The sequence below is a fragment of the Anser brachyrhynchus genome (assembly GCF_964034855.1).
Source record: "Anser brachyrhynchus genome assembly, contig: SCAFFOLD_136, whole genome shotgun sequence".
Lineage (NCBI taxonomy): Eukaryota > Metazoa > Chordata > Aves > Anseriformes > Anatidae > Anser > Anser brachyrhynchus.
The window spans coordinates 168306-182500 of NW_027663490.1; the positions used below are offsets into that span (position 1 = coordinate 168306).

The window sequence follows — 14195 nt, forward strand, 5'->3', positions numbered from 1 at the left end:
AAATCAAACTAATTCAAAATTCTTGGTATCATGCAGCCATGCCACTGGCAAAGTGAGCATTGCCCTGCCTCTCAAAGCTTGCTGTATCCTTGATCTGCTGTCTTCCTGCTGTTAATTGATTGCAACTCTACGTGTCTGATCAGGGCTACGAGTTGTTCTCGATATGGATACCATACGACATATACTGTGCACGCTTGTGTGTATAGATATGTTTATCCTGTATGCATGTACATATTTGATCTGGATAGGCTGGAGCGATGGGCTGAGGTCAACTGTATGAAGATCAACAAGGCCAAGTGCCGGGTCCTGCACCTGGGGCGCAACAACCCCAAGCAGAGCTACAGGCTGGGAGATGAGTGGCTGGAAAGCTGCCTGGCCGAGAAGGACCTGGGAGTGTTGGTTGACAGTCGGCTGAATATGAGCCAGCAGTGTGCCCAGGTGGCCAAGAAGGCCAACAGCATCCTGGCCTGTATAAGAAGCAGTGTGGCCAGCAGGTCTAGGGAAGTGATTGTCCCCCTGTACTCGGCTCTGGTGAGGCCGCACCTTGAGTACTGTGTTCAGTTTTGGGCCCCTCGCTACAGGAAGGACATGGACGTGCTCGAGCGAGTCCAGAGAAGGGCGACCAAGCTGGTGAGGGGTCTGGAGAACAAGTCTTACGAGGAGCGGCTGAGGGAGCTGGGCTTGTTCAGCCTGGAGAAGAGGAGGCTCAGGGGCGACCTTATCGCTCTCTACAGTTACCTTAAAGGAGGCTGTAAAGAGGTGGGGGTTGGTCTGTTCTCCTACGTGCCTGGTGACAGGACGAGGGGGAATGGGCGAAAGTTGCGACAGGGGAGTTTTAGGTTGGATGTTAGGAAGTACTTCTTTACCGAAAGGGTTATTAAGCATTGGAACGGGCTGCCCAGGGAGGTGGTGGAGTCACCATCCCTGGAGGTCTTTAAAAGACGTTTAGATGTAGAGCTTAGCGATATGGTTTAGTGGAGTACTTAGTGTTAGGTCGGAGGTTGGACTCGATGATCTTGAGGTCTCTTCCAACCTAGAAATCCGTGATACTGTGTGATACATATGTATGCATATTTGTGTGCTGGCCCCCAGATCACTCATGGTATAAAGCATTGGCCTCGAAGGCATACTCATCAAAATATTTGGTAGATCCTCCATTTTTTTCTAGTTCCCTCAAAATGAGAGAGTTTTTACGCGCTCTCTGTGTCAAAAAGGCAAAACTTCTGATTTCCACTGTCGCTCTCGCTAACTTTCTATCACTCACTCCTCGTGTGTGTGTCTAAACACATATGTGTGTATGCGTATGCACATTTGTGTATTTCTGTGCACTGGTGTGTTTTTTGCTGTACAGGTAATAAAGACGGGGAAAGGTTTTAGTGTTTTCTTAATAGGTGAAGAAATCTTGAAGACCAGAGATTGGAACATACTGAATTTTGAATTAAAAAAAAAAAAAAAAAAGTCAAATTTTCTGGCTGTGGAAGATGGAGCCTCATTTTTGCAGCCACTTTGAATCACGAGTTCATCTCTAAATGCACTGGGTTTTTTTGTTTTTGTTTTGTTTTGTGGTGTTTTTTTTTTTGGTTTTTATTTTTTGAAGAGCTAACTAACCCTGGCTGTCTCCAGTCTGAGAGAGTGTTCAGATGGACTTGCTTCCTCCATTAGTTATAAGCTGTTTAAAAGCACATCCTATGTTTGAATTGTGGATGAGAGGCTCCCTTGGCAAAGTGAGGAGGCAAATTCTTCCTACCCCTTTATCATTAATTCACGGATTCAGTGTTGGTTCGGCCTCCAGGAGAAGTTAACTGGAAGTCTTTGAAGATCGATAACTTTGCTGAGGTTGTCCAGGTAGGTGAACTCGAAGACCCACAGTGACTGGAACATGCTATTTAATGCGTCATACTGCGTTCTGTAGAAGTTACTCGTAGCCATAGTTGATCATTGCCTTGCATGTATGATCAGGTGGTTTTTGAAGAAGTGACTCCCTTTTCAGGCTTCCGGATGTGCTCCAAGGCATATTATTGAGGACGTGGAAGAGAACACTTGCTGACAAAGCTCCTGGCAGCTTTACAGAACTTTAGTTTAATATTGTGTTAGTTCCCGTAACAGCTGATTTCAAGGCATTGCTCTCCTCAAGAGACTAATTTGATGAACAGAAGAAAGCTGGAAAAATGCTTGTTACTCATTATTTTTCACTTGTTGGTACTTTGTTTAGGGTTACTTTTAAAAAGAAGATTTCACTGATCACAAGCCAGTGGAAGACTTTCAGCCCAAGCAAGGGTGAAGACAGCTCTCTCCAAGAGCAGAGGAAGTCCCTGTGGAGAGAACCCGAGCTTGTTATCAGAACTTGTCGGCATGTCTAAACAAGGAGACGATTGCTACTTCTATTTCTATTCTACCTGTACCAAGGTATGGCTGGGTTTCTTTTGCTTTGCTTTGCTTTGTTTTTTTGTTGTTTTTTTTTTTTTTTCATTTTTTTCAGGAAGGGGTAGAGTAGGAGGAGGAGGCACACTGGTCTTTGGTTAACGTGATAACCAGATAGATTCTGAATTCAATCGTAGCAACCTGAGGCAGTAGCATGGACGTTTTTGAGGCTGTACTATATTTTCCTTGTTGGTTTCCTTTTGGTTACAGGGAGACAACTGTTCCTTCCGCCACTGTGAAGCTGCTCTGGGGAACGAGACAGTCTGCACGCTGTGGCAGGAGGGTCGTTGTTTCAGGAATGTCTGCCGATTCAGACACATGGAAATCGATGTGAGTGCCTAAAGATGTGTTCTCAAAATAAATCAACAAAAGCATTTTTCAGTGCTGTAGGTGTGCTGATTGTGCTTTTGCAGGACAGAGTCCTTTGCTTTGGAATTACACTGGTTTCTGTTAGCAGGGGAGGGGGTGGGAGGAAGGAGAGGGAAATAAAATCAATGCCTTAGGTATGTCTTAGCAAGATTTTCTTTTATTAGACGCCGACAGTATTTTCTCAACAGATGCAGAATAACCGCTAACTAGACTGCTAAAAGCTGCTGGAGCAGGGGGGTAATAAACAGGCTGTACTAGCCTCCTGAGAGCAGGCTTGATAATGATCTATCAGGTCTCTTGTGTCCCGGAGTCCTTCAGATAATGCTGTTCTAGCTGCCTGGGCTAGGAAGCAGTGGGGAAAGTTAAAGGTGCAGAAGAACGAAGTCTCCGAGAAGTAGTTCTGGATAGAGTTAACGTAGGCAATTTAAGATGTTCTTTTTCCCTCTGAATAATCCTAGTATAATCCTGGGTGTATTAGTTTAACCCACCCTAAACTGATGTCTGAGAGTGCCTGTCTTCTCAAACTGAATGATGACAAGGCTAAACGTGCATAGTGGTTACAGCTTCTGCAAACTTTGTGAATATGCCCGGAAATACTATACTTCCGTGATAAACTGACCTTTGGAATGATGTTTCAGCACTGTATTGTGACAGCCCTATCGCTGTCATGACCTGGAACTGTGCATCTCTTTGCAAACCTTAGGTGCATGTTATCACGAGCTTGTCTTTCTTTCTGTCTTCAGAAAAAGCGCGCTGAGATTCCCTGCTACTGGGAGAAGCAGCCAGTAGGCTGTCAGAAAGCCAACTGTGCTTTTCATCACGCAAAGGGACGTTACATCGATGGCGTCTTCTTACCACCAAGCAAGAGTGAGTTTAGGTCCTTTTTCTTTAAGTATTGAAGAATTAATTTTGCATATTACTTAGTGGGTGCCAATAGTGTAGGAGACATCAGGTAACCGTTCATTTGTGAGTGCAGGAAAAGGTCTGCAGTCCTAGGTGGTCAGCTAAACCGAGTGTACTGCTGCTGTACTGCTGGTATTTGTTTTCTGCTTTCATGCTCAGCTTCTCTCTGCTTTGTGTGATATTTGCCTTGCAGTTTGCTTTCTGTTGTTTCGTCTTCTGCTGGGTGGCAGGGAGATGTGTTGTTGTTTGAAGGCAAGTCATTGTTCACGGTGTAAACAGTGGCGGGATGGGCAAAAGGAGATGCTGCATTCATTGCCTGTGCAGGTTATCTGCCTTAGCTACCATCTTCGTGCATTGTGGTCAAAGTTTTAAACTGCCATATTACTGATGATCCTCCTCTTCCTCTAGCTACACTGCCAAGTCCGCCTGAGTCCGCGGACGATGATTTGAAAGTGGCTCAGATGTCACTGCAGCAAAACAAACTTTCTGTCCAGTCCAATCCCTCTCCATAGCTAAGGCGGGTGATGAAAGTGGAAAACTCGGAAAATGTCCCAAGCCCTACACACCCTCCAGTTGTAATCAATGCTGCAGATGATGATGAAGATGATGATGGTGAGCATGGTTTGGTTCCTGGAAGGAATTTGTGCTGTAAATGATTGTGTAAGTCTTTGGTTCTTGGAAGGAATTTGTGCTGTAAATGAATGTATAAATCACAGATGACCTGAGGTCTGACTAGCGATAGGGCAGGCAGTCCGCTCAGGTCACTGGTGGCTTTGTCTGGCAGTCAGTGGACAGAACCTGAAATGTTGGAGGAAAGCTTAGAACCACTCTTGGCTTTAGCTGGTCTGTTGTGTAAAGCTCTATGTGAAACTAGGAAGGAAATTCCTTTTTTTTTGTCTGAAGAGTAATATGTCGTGTAGTAGTTAAAGCTGCAGAGAGAATCTAGAGTCCTAGATGTTTTGTCCTAGGGTAGTCTACTTACGAGTTCATCAGGTCAGTGTAGCTGTATTAAAAAAAAAAAAAAAACAAAAAAAACCCAACTTTTTTATAGGAACCATGGACTGAAGTGTCATTGCATGAGCTACATAATCACGAACAATCTGGCCTATGCATAACTGAATAGATTTTTCCCCTTCAGACCAGCTTTCTGCGGAAGGAGAAGAAACTAAAACTCCCGTCCAGCAACCAGCTGAGGAAGGCCAAAATGGATTACAGATGATTTCCACTCGGAAAGCCAGTGCTACTACTGCTAAACAAGGTATTCCAGCACCTGTAGTAGGATAAATCGGCAGGATAACTTGACAATTAACTCAAAAGCAATGTGGCGTAAAAACACAACAGAATGTAGGGGTGCTGAATGGACTCGGTTATTTCCATGATCTCATTTCTCCCTGATACCATCATGTGCCCATTGGGTCAGAAAGTTGAACTGCTTTTCTTTCCTTTTGGAGAACAAAACAGGGTCACAGCATGGAGTTTAAATGGCTGCACGTGCAGCCTGGCAACCACTGTTGAAAGCCATATCTAACGATAGAGGGATCTAATATCACGTAAATGGATTAAAATTAAAACTACAGTTTTTACCCTGAAGGGTGAAAGGAGGGGCAAAATGCCATTGATTCTATGGTTGTTTCACTTGTGAGGAGTGTTGACAGGCTTTATTCTAAATACTTCTGAAAGTTCCTGAGCACTAAGAAGCCTGAGGATCTGTGGTCCTCAGTGAGTGCCTCTAAGCCTTAGTCTCATTAACTGTTTTCTGTTTTCAGAGGACGGTCTGAATTTTGGAATAAAAACACTTGAAGAAATCAAATTGCAGAAAATGAAGGAAAAAACTAAGAGACACGGTGGTGAGTTAATATTCCCTGCTTCCTTACCCGGTTCACCTTCATCCTGTGTGATGATTTTTCTTTCAAAAAAAACCTCTTCCAGTAATACCGGGTAGCTGGCTATGCTTTGGTGAATCCAACTATTTTGCCAAAGAAGTGAAATTTGATTGGCTTCAGAATGGCAGGTGATGGTGGCTGGGAGCTGCTTGAGGGATAGACTTCCATGTTTAGCTGGGGGCATCGAGCAACCTGATTCTCAGCCAGCTGGTATTCTAGATGGGAATTCCAAGGGCAACCAGAGGCAAACTAGTCACCTCTCTTATTTGCATGCTCTGGTCACTGTATGTTTGACAGTAATGAATAATTAAAGTTTTTTGTTCTTCGTGATAGTTTTTTCTGTTTGGTAAACTTCCTTATGTTTTGCTTGCTCTGAGCAGAAGGTCCTTCAAGATCTTCTCTTCCTCCCGTCGATTCTATGATTTTTCCTGCTCCGGAAAAGGAAAATGTCCGGACAGTGGTGAGAACTGTGACACTGTCTACAGAGGAAGGTAATAATTCATGCTTTTGTTTTGATTTCATTACTCCTAAACTGGAAGGTTAAGCAAGAAGGAAGGCAATTCACCCCTGTTAGCCTCCTGGTGCTGCCGCCTTCTGTTCAAAACATGCTTTTATGCTGAAAGTCCCTGGTTGTACTGGAAAGCTTTGGTGCTCAGGTTAAGTGCAGTAGCAGGAGAAAGAAAAAAATGTGTCAGTATGCAAATAGGGGGATAACTGAAAAACAGGAGAGTAACGAGAAGAAAGAGCTCTAGAGGACAGTGCTATGTAAGAAGCAATTTCTGAAGCTTTAAAGAGGCTGACAGTGGCACGTGTGGACAGTAGTGCGATAGGAGTCTGTGTATAAATTATATTGTTTAGAGTTGTGCAAATTCCTTTGAAAGGGAAAGAAGTGAAGAAGTACTTCTACCCATAGACATTCACCTTAGAAAGGAATATTTCTCAGCATTTGTACCTAATAATATTCTGCTTGCTTATGCAGCTCTGTTCTGCACAAAGTATAGCTGTCAAGCAGACTCAGATTCATTCTCGACTACATTCAGCTGGAATTTGAGGCAAACACTGAGACTATGGATACTTTTTCTAAGTTAATTATAGTTGAAATATGAGTTTGTGTGGTTTAGCTGTCAAAACAGTGCCTTGCTGGGTTTTTTTTGGACATGGGCTAACAGTATACTATTTCTATTGGCTACTGGTTTCTATGAAATAGAAAAATTTTACTTTTGTTTTAGGGGAGGAACCTGTGGTTCGACTAGATCTTGCTGAGAAACAAGGAAAACGGAAAGCCTCCGTGGGTAAGAACTTTTTATGAGCTGTTATTTAGGTGCCGCCTTCTCTATATGACTGCATTGAAGAGTATTTTTGACGTATGAGAGGAAAATGCGTTGCAGTGGAGATCTGTGTTGACTGCAGAAATGGCAAAAAAACCATTTAGCAGCTGAAAGGCAATTTTATGAAAATATGCTTGAAAAATAGAAGCTTGTGGTTGACTGTTCTCAAATCTTCCTGCAAAGAAATGTTCTTAAAATATTCCTTGTTTTCTCTGTCTGAAGCTGATGTAAGCGCCCTTCCGGTGAAGCGCAGCCTTGCTGAAAGGCTGGGGAAGAAGGTGGAGGTTCCGGGAAATGCTGACAAAGCACCAAAGAGAGGTACAGCTACTAAACAGGCATCTGGATGTGATTCACGGGTTTTGTAGTTAGGCTTTCTGTTTGTCCTTTTCCTGCGATGTTTCTTTTTGCATGTTGGCTGAGGTCTTAATCACCGGGATTCAAAGTTACCTTTCCTGCCTTGTTTTTGAATGTGAACACAAAGTTGACGTTTATGCAGCCTCCCTAATTTGGTCTTTTTCTGTTTTGCAGTTCAAGTTCCCAAGTCTGTGAAGGAGAGGCTAGGATTACCTTCTCAACGGACTAGTACTGCGAAAGGTAACAACTGGCTATTAAATATACTTTCTCCTTCTTCCTTTCCGTGAACTTAGACCGTTTTCATACAGCCCTAAAAAGGAATTCAAATGAAAACAAAGAACTGATTCCTCTTGCTCGAGTGCTGAAGCTCTTCTGACAGCCACTATCAGAAATCTGGCTCTAGGTGTGTGTTTATTTTCCGCTTGTGCCTTGTCAAGGTTTTAAGCTGCTTCTGTGAACCATCATATACAATTAGAATAGAGCCACTGCCGGGAGCAGGAATTTGAAATGCAGTCTGAAAAAGTAATCAAGTAAACTAGCATTTCTGTGTAGCAACTCTCTCTGGATAGGGCTGGTCTTCAAAATACAACAAGTGGCTCAGAGGAGGAGGAGAATGTTAGGCTATTGTCCTAAGATGCGTTATTGGGAACGCTCAGGCTTAGTTTTCCTTAGTACTGTGACAAATTTTGGAGACTTAAACTATTGTTGGACTCTCTTTAAATGTTGGCGCTTCTCATTTCTTGATGATGACAGGGAAGGCTGCTAAGCCAAAGGGAGAGGTCCATGTGAAAACACTGGAGGAAATCCGTCGTGAGAGAGCTCTTCAGAGACGAGAATGTCAAGCCAAAGCCCAGGCTGAATGGCATGGTAAAACCAAAGATCCCAGCGCAGGGGCAAAAATTGAGGGTGAGCCCAAGAAGCAGAGCGTGCTCACTCTTTCCGGGCCCAGCAAAGTGCAGTCGAAGGAGCCGGCAGGTAAAGCCAAGCCAGAAGGAGAAGTGCGTGTTAAAACCCTGGAAGAAATAAAGCGCGAGAAAGCTCTGCGGATGCAGCAGAGTGGAGAAAATGTGCCAGCTCCCCCAGCACAACCTGGACCTGCCCCAGCCGGGCAGAAATCGTTATGGAACACAAAGCTATCAGGTAATAAGATGCTTTAATACCTGCCCCGGTGAGGTGCTTCCCATATTGAGCAAGTTCCGTTTGCTCAGGATCTGCTTTGCTTTTTCCTTCAATGCAGAGGATAAAAGAGTTTAAGGCTGCAAAGTTCAAAGGCAAAGAAGGGCCAGAACATGCAACCATGTCTGTTTTCGTTAATTACGTGATGGTATTCTGTATTTCCCACTAGAAAATTAACACATTGAGGGGCTTTTTAGTCTAATTTTGGTATTCTGTTTTTTTCTGCCATCTGTTTATGGTATGAAGTCCTCCCTGCGTTGAGTTCAAGTTCACCTTCCTCTTTGGCATGTGTTGCTTAACTTGACACGTGTATGTGTTTGTAAAGCATGCTTCAGCGTCTTAATGTGGGGGGCCAGTTTCTGTCAAAAATGACAGAGGATCAAAGGCCTCGTTGTTAAGATTATATCAACTTTGTAAAATGAGATTGTGTGAGGGAGATAAGGAGGGCTTAAAGGCTGCATGCACTGCACATTGTAGCCTTTCTCTCTGTCTCATGGGACACGAGGAAATAAACACACAAAGAAAACAAGTACCGAGCTTTCTTTCGTTTCTTCTCCTGCCAGCCAGATGTTAGGTCAGGAATGGGAGACTAGAATATGACTCTACAAATTTGGATTTTGTAGAACAACTTAATAGATTTTGTGGGACATCACTGCAGGGGAGAGGAAGCTGGTACAACAGTTGCATACACTCTCTTGTCTTACTATACCTGCTGCTTTTCCTTTCCTAGAGGGAGCAAGACTTTAAATACAAAAGCTGTCAACATTTGTGAATCTTACTAGACTTCATGCAACGTCTTAGAGTATTGCTTGCACTTGGGATCGCTCTGTGTCTGAGTTTCCCTCGTCCTGGATTATGATTTACTGTAGCTATTCAGTTCCTTTGTTCCTTTGTATGGATTGTTGGTAGACGGAGTTTACTATGTGGAAGATATTGCTGAGAATCCAGGCAATGGCAGTGTAATTCTGCTGGCCAAATACAGTTAACTGTGTAGACGGGCCGTGGAAATGAGGAAGAGAACGTGGATTTTTCATGAGGCAGAGCAAGACTGTATCAGTTCTCTCTTCCTTTTACTCTAGCCAACTTTAACATGTTTGCGAAGCCTTGGGATGGGAAAGTCGCTTCCCCCAAGAAGAAGGCACTGAAACGTAAGGCACCTGGCAGTTTTCCCTCTGCTGTAGCAGCTGTGAAGCCACGGACTGCCTCTGACGCTGACACAATGGGACCTCCAGCCAAAAAAGCAGCTATGGTAAGGACAGGGGCTAATGCAGAAATGGATCCCTTGTAAAATTTACACCCTCCTCTAGGAGAAAAGATGGAAAACTCAAAAGTTCTACAGGCTTTCTGTTTCCTTTTAAATCCAGTAGCTGCCTACAGAATTCTTGTAGTACCCTTCCATATTTATTAGATTAATGGCACTATTTACTTAGTCCTCTGTGATTCTGTGATTTCTCTGGTGTGGAGGATTTTGTCCATTAATGCTGTGTTCTTAAAAGACACAAGATCATTAGTAACCTCCAAGTGAATATTAACTTTCTTCAGGAGCACCTTGGTTTTGTATTTTGGCTAAGGCTCCGCAATGCCAGAGGAGAAGCAGCATGGAGGAAAAAGCTAGTAAGGAATCTTTTACCCATGAGTCCTAAATGCTGTTTTGCTGCTTTCTAGGCTGTTCCAGCCACGCTGGAGCACGTCCCAGCCACCAGACTTGAAGAAAATCCCCAAAACAGGTGATGACCACAACTTGTTCTTTTTCTCAATCGGTGTATATCCCCAGTGAAACATAAGTTCTGTCACACGTGGGGAAAAAAGGAGGGTTCTGAGATAATTAAAGCCCAAATCCATCAGAGGAATAAGTCACGTGAAATGACTTTCTAGCAGCTAGCAGGAATGCTTAATTAGACTTACTTTCTTTAAATGCTGCAAGTCGGTACAGCTTTCCAGTGACTTCTTGCTCTGTCTGAATACCTAAATGAGGATGAGGTGAAGTTCTCCTACTTCCTCGTGAGGTGATAAATGATGAGTAGTGTCCTCTGCCTTTTGGTCCTCAAGAATGCCACCCGAACAAACATACAAGGTGACAAGAGTGCAGGGAGAGCAGAGGGAAGTGATGGCTGCAGATCAGCTTCCTGTAGTGGGGAGCAAACTCTGCTGAGTGTGCCGTGGGAAAAATGACTAACTTAGCAAACAGATATTTGCAGATGGAGACTTCTTAACATTTTTACAGGAAAATTAAGCAAGGTGGCAAAGTGCCTCTTGCTACAACAATTGAACCATCTTTGCTAGACTCCAGGTGCTCTGGCTTCACAGAGAAACCCCCAAACTGAAAAATGTACCTGCTAATATATTGGGCTCTAAATGTCGCCCTGGGTTAATTGAATAACAATCCCTGGGTAAGATTGAAGTGCAGGAGGGGTTGGCTACGGTTTTAAGAGCCGGTTTGCAGAAAAGGGATTTCCCGTTAAGAAATGGCATATACTGATTGTTCTCTTCCTTGCTCTGCCAAGACCTGAAGCACATCTTGGAAGCCAGGCAGAATCTGTGGAGCCAATGGAGTTCTCAAGCTCGACTTCAGCTTCTTCCCAGCTAGAAGAAGCAAGGACACGCCGGCTGAGTTCCACAGGCAACGCGCCCGTATCTGTAGACGAGGATTTAGAGACGCTACTTTGGGAACTCTCAGACGGCATACTGGAAGCCGAGCTCGACTTGGACCCAGGGAAGGATGAGGATGACCTCCTCCTTGAGCTTTCCAAGATGATTGATGATTGAACTGCATAGTCCTATGGTATATTAAAAAAAAAAAAAAAAAAAAAAAAAAAAACAACTCTTCTTCTTGTTGGATACCCCGAGGTGATCCTTTTTCTAACTGAGGCTTTGCAATGAGACTTAAAGCACAGTTGGAACTGGTAGAAATTGGCAGGATCTGCACTCAGTTGTCCTAAGTTTCCCTGCTGGTCAGAGTTAAGGTCTTGTGCATGGTTCCGTAACTATAGGTGGCTACCTTTGATATCAAGAGGACAAAGCACTTGTTTCTTTTGGCACAGAAAGATGTCCATCGGCACGCTGTGGTGGCTGTGAATTGACGTAGTGATGGAGCGATGCTCTGAAGGCTTAAACGGAAAGCTTCTTCCTTCCGCCCCCCCTTGGCACAGCTCCATGTTGGGCACATTGTGAAGCCTGGGTGTTCTGATTTCTCGGACAGTTGATACCCAAATCCCGGAGTTACTATGTCAACTCTTGACTTTTATTTGTGTATGCCATTGTTTTGACTGTAATCTTTTCAGATGATGAAGCTGTAGGGGCGGGAGGGAGCAGAATAATTATTCTAGCGTTGTGGACCAAACATGCTGCCAGGAGTGGTGGTGGTGGGGTCAGCCCACCCGGCCTTACTTTCAATTATCAGGGATGATAAAATGGTGTGAAAAGCAGCAGCTCTGCGATACGGCTACGCTACCCCCACTCCCTTCTCTTGTGCTGTACCAAAGTTCCCCCAAGCTTTGGTTGGTGCTTTTTGCTGGTGACAGTAGGACTCCAGGGCGAGTAGTCGGGACTCTCCTGCAGTAACTGGGTCAATTAAGGGTTGGTTTAAGTGCCTCCTGGTTTTTAAAATTGCTCCCCTGAGCTGCTGGCTCTGCTGCCTGCTACAGCAAATGTTCGGGTGCCATCAGCGTCGCACTTGGGCGTGGGCACTGACTCTGCGGAGGAGAGCTGAGGCTCGGGTGTATTGTGTACCCTGCCGCCAGTGATCGTTTTCCCCTAGCAGATCTATTTTGAATTATTTCCCTAAATTTTAGAGGAACTTTAGGCTCTTTGTGCTATGATTTGTGAAGCTGTAGGGGCCCTCAGGCATTTGCTGCTGGCAGAGAAAAACCGCTTGTCGAATTTGTTGTAAATACTTTCTGTTTGGACAACAACGCCTGTGTGTGTGTGTGTGTGTGTGTGTGTGTGTACGTGCGTGCTTTGATGACCCCCTGCGACGCCCCAGCTCCGCGAGGGAAGCTTTGAAGCGGCTCTGGGAAAACCTCTGCGGAAGAAACTGCTGCTGGCGACTTGCGGAAAACGGACTCCACAATCAGTGAGATTGTAAAGTAGGTATGTTTATTCAGCGCTGGGCAGCACGGGAGGTCGTGGGCATGAAGATTGATGACTCTTCCTCGTCACCGCTAGTTGACCTCTTGTCTTTGCACAGACTCAGTTGCTCCTTGGCTCTTGTCCACCTGCAGGACCAGTTTCTCCCAGTTTCTTAAGATAGGCTCGCTCTCTTATTAGGAGACTGACCTTGGTAAGGGGCCCAAGGCTTCTTGCTTTAGTTAATTGGCACAATGCACCATAGTTAGCAAAGACACTAAGTAGCATCCTAGTTTAATGCCGTCAGCGCTCTATCTCTACTTGATAAGATTCTCCTAACTCCCTCTCTCACTGGAGCCCACGCAGCCCTCCGTCCTGCCGAAGGACTTCACGGGGACTTCTGCCGGCTCCGGGTGCCCGCACACAGACAGAAATGTCTTTGAGAGAAAACAATCAGGAGGAGGAGAGCTCAGAGACTGCGGCCGGCTTCGGCCACCTTCCCCTCGCTTTCCCTCTCCGTGTTCAAACCGAGCACTGTTCTGCCGTCAACCTTCGCTGCCTCTGCCCGCGGCGCTGGGCTTTCGCGTGTGCCATTGCTCCTCTACATATTTTATCCTTCCTTTTGTAAGGAATGGTCCAGCAATTCGTGTCACTAAGGGATTTGAAGGGTTAACATCGAGGCCCGGGTCTAGGTGATAAGAGAACAAAGGGGTTTTTAGGGAAAAGTGCTGACTACTGCAGGGGATGTTGCTAGAGTTTCTGAAATCCGGCGCAGAGGCTCCCAAACGAGGAGGAAGGGGGAGCTGAAGGACAATTGAAGGACAAAAGCCTGGGAGGAAGACAACCAGCATTCAGCCCGAGCAAGCCCCGAGAGACCACCAGAGACTGATACGCAGGCGCCCCTGGGAGGGGGTTCGGATTCCGGAAACCAATTCTAATAACCCTGCCTCTTCTCGAAGTAGTAATGAATATGTATTAGCCTGGGAGCATCAAAACCAGCCGCCTTACGTAACAGGTGTGCGTCCTGGGGGAGCAGAGACTCCCGGCGCACCCAGCGCTGCTTGCTTGCCTCTATTCGTTTAATAAATTGTAAACTTTGATTGTAATCCTATTTGGATTTATAACAGCCATTTATAACACTTTTTATATTTGTATTTTATTTAAGGCTGTCTTGCCCCCCTCCCCCCCCAGCCTCGCTGCTCGCCAATAAAGCTGGCGCAGGGGCTAAGGGATTTGAAGGGCCTGCTTGTATACCTAAGGGATTTGAGGGCCTGCTTGTACACCTTTGGGGACTGCCTCTTTTGGGGGGGGGGCGGGGTGTTAGGAGCTGCTTGTATACTTTTTTAGGCATTCCTCTGAGAGGGGGTTGGGAGCTTCATGTATACTGTAGGGGCCTGCCTGTACACTTTTGGGGCCTGCCTTGGAGGGGTTGGGAACTGCTTGTACACCTTTGGGGCCTGCGTCTGCGTGGGGTGGGGCGGGGGTTGGGGGGTTGGAGCTGGTTTTAACCTTTCGGGCTTGCATCTGGAGGGGTTGGGTCCTGCCTTTGGGGGGGTGGTTGTGAGCTGCTTGTATACTGTAGGGGCCTGCTTGTACACCTTTGGGCCTGCGTCTGGGGGGGGTGGGAGCTGCTTGTACACTGTTAGGGCCTGCCTTGGGGGAGGGGTTGGGGCATATGCCTTGGGGGGGTGGGGGG

General features: G+C 45.5%; 1 long non-coding RNA gene across 1 annotated transcript; it reads left to right on the forward strand.

The window, feature by feature from the left end:
- Positions 1-604: 604 nt before the first annotated feature.
- LOC308187396 lies at positions 605-11256 on the forward strand. The gene is made up of 2 exons (XR_013944657.1): positions 605-4305; positions 4832-11256. It is a non-coding gene; the product is annotated as an uncharacterized lncRNA (long non-coding RNA).
- Positions 11257-14195: the final 2939 nt, after the last annotated feature.